Source organism: Panthera tigris, chromosome B1, assembly GCF_018350195.1.
Source record: "Panthera tigris isolate Pti1 chromosome B1, P.tigris_Pti1_mat1.1, whole genome shotgun sequence".
In the NCBI taxonomy this organism is placed as follows: Eukaryota; Metazoa; Chordata; class Mammalia; order Carnivora; family Felidae; genus Panthera; species Panthera tigris.
The window spans coordinates 143,805,835-143,808,852 of NC_056663.1; the positions used below are offsets into that span (position 1 = coordinate 143,805,835).

Genomic DNA, 3,018 nt, shown 5'->3' on the forward strand with positions numbered 1-3,018 from the left:
CTTTACCTGAATAACCAGTGCTTTTCCAATATATCCTCCAATGATTAATATCAGAACTCTATTTGATATCAGCTATGACAATACTGTATGCCCTACTTTCTTGCCCAATGCAATGTGAGGTCTCCAAGGGAATGTATAACTTTTGCACAAAAGATCATTTTATAAAGGTATATACTAGAAAGGCAGTAAAAAGTTGTGTTTAGGAACATAAATTAAGTAGCGGAGTGTGTTGTATGCTTTTCCTCATTTGATCCTTGAAACAGTTCCATGAGGTACTATTTTACATACCCATTTTACAGATGCAGATTGTAAGGCTTAGAGAGGCTGGGTAACTGGCTCAACATCATCTATCTAGTGAGTTGTAGAAACTAGTCCCAAGTATAGAGCTAATCCTAAAGTCCATATTATTAACTGCTTTTTTTTTTTTTTAAGAGCAACAGTGTTATAATCTGGAGTTGAATTCCTGATTTAAGATGTACAATGAAATAAACCATAGATATAATCTGTGATGTCAAAAAGAAAAAATATAACAATAAAGACATCTAAAATAATTGAAATTACTTTCCTGAGTCTATAAAATGTATATAAATATTGTGCATATAAGCCTCCAACAATTATTAGTGATGCATATTTCACATCATAATTCAACTGTACAATATCTTTGACCTGTTGTCAGCATACTAACTACAAGAATATCACTTAAACATTCAAGTCAGTACAATTTTCTTGCCTTTGGAAAAAATTTAAGGCCTTTCTGGAAATGATTTGAATGGTCTAGTTCTCTCCCTCTCTCTGTCTCTCTCTTTTTCTCAGAGAGAGAGAGAGAGAGAGCACGCTAAAGCAGGGGAGGGGCAGAAAGAGAGAGAGACTCTCAAGCAGGCTCCATGCTCAGCACAGAGCCTGATGCAGGGCTTGATCCCACATCTGTGAGATGATGACCTGAGCTGAGATCAAGAGTAGGACACTCAACAGAGTGAGCCACCAAGGCACCTAGTTTAGTTTTCTTTTTAAAGCAAAGGGGAATCTTGAACTGATAGTTTCCCCTTTTCTAAGTTTCCCTGCAGCAAGTGGAGGCCTTCTAAATTCCTTCACTGACCTTAGGTTGTTTGCCAAATTGAAATCATTATTTTTATTTTTTAATTAAAGTATAGTTGACACACAATGTTACCTTAGTTCCAGTTGTACAGCATACTGATGCGACTGTGATCATTATTTTCCAAATTAGCCATTGCTGTACCTAAAGATTTGAAAACCTGGTGGAGATTTTAATGATGAAAATCTGGTAGAAGAGATATCCCTCTAAAGCAATTTTCTCTCTCTCTCTTTTTCTTGTATTTTATTCTTTGTTTTCTAACATCTTTCTTTTAGCCCTTCTCCTGCATCAACTCCTCAATCAAGGAGAAGGTTATATTTTGGGGTCTGTGTATGGAGGCTATTTGAAAGCAGATTTTATGACTATAAGTTTTCTCTTAGACCACCTGGCAGCCCCTTGGGTCTTACCTTCATTTGTTTTCCAGAACAAAGGCCCAACATAATTCACCTTGCCTGCAACACAACCTGAGAGTGAGCAGACAGTTAGTGCAGCGTGAATATTTTATAGGGTAGCAGAAAGTGGAGAAAGATTAGTACCCAGAACATGCCAAATGAGGGGTGAGTTAGCTACCACAATTGAGAACCTAAAAACAAATGGGGAGCAAATTGTTTTCTTATTGGATATCATGACACCACCAATCCTGTTTTTCATCTGTCAGTCACCACCACTCATTGTCTTCTGCACCTTCTCTCAGCTCTGCTTCTCAGTGTATGAGTTCCCCGGGATTGAGACCTGGGCTTTCTTTTGGTTCACTCTACCCTTACTTTGTTTGGAAATTGTGTACTCTAACAAGGTTTTACATGTAAATTACATTCCCACAGTTTCAACTTGTTTTCTATCTCCAGCTTGGATCTTTATTCCAAACTTCAGCTCCTTATGTACAGATGCCAACTTGATCGCCCCACCCAGGCATCTCAGGAAGCGTCTCAAACTCAACATGTTTGAAACTTGCTTATCCCTTTTTAATCAGCCCCCTTTTGGTTGGTGCTTAGTAAATGCTAACTCCATCTTTCCTCCTGGTTGCTTCTGCCAGATACCCAGGAGTCATTTTTCCGAGCTTTGTTTTCTCTTTTAAAACAGCAATTTAAAGTTTACTCTACCTATAATACAGGCTTCTCTGGCATGCTTCAGAACCCATTACAAAGACAGTCTGTTGTACTTGTCTGTCTGATTTATGGGTTGGTGCAATTTCTGGCACTAGGGCATCATCTGAGTTTGGACCAGAGAACAGTGATAGAATGGGCAGAATAACTTTAGAAATAGTTAAAGCTAGAGACCATTATGTTTCTAGGACAAATGGCTATCATTATTATTTAATGTTTGCGTGATAAATTAGAATCATTAGCATTTAATTTTTAAATATGATTTAAAATTTAATATTATGTTAATATTTGGGTGATGAATTTTTGTTGTAAATGCAGTTGTCAAAAAGAATATGCATTGATACAGGCTGTCATTAGGGCCTGGAGTTGTGGCTTGTCAACTTGTCATAAGCCAAATGGTTAAGTTCCTTATCAGTGTTTTTGGTCACATGGTCTGTGCTTTCTCCTTCGGTTTTTCACTTTCTCAGTGCGGATGTCAGATGTCTGACCAAACTCCAGGGAAGGAAGAAGAGGCTGTCCTTTTGTGTCACAGCATTTTTGCAGAACACAAATGCCACGTGGATGACAGGTTGGAGGTGAGGATGCGTTGAGAGGTGGATGAGGGCTGAGGGCAGTGAAGGGGACACAAAAACCTTTATAGGTTGGGAGTCACCCTCAGTGTCTCCTTCCCACCACTCACTCTCCACATCCAACGCGCCACTTAGCCTGGCCAACTAAAACTCAAACCCACCAGTCTTCTCCACCCCACCAGCCACTGTTGCCTTCCTGGAGCCTTGCACTAGCCATCCAGGGGTCTTCCCTCTTATTCTGACCCACCTTGAA

At 39.3% G+C, this 3,018-nt stretch overlaps 1 pseudogene; it reads right to left on the reverse strand.

Moving 5' to 3' along the window:
- Positions 1 to 2,230: 2,230 nt before the first annotated feature.
- Positions 2,231 to 2,584, reverse strand: LOC122238087 (annotated as a pseudogene).
- Positions 2,585 to 3,018: the final 434 nt, after the last annotated feature.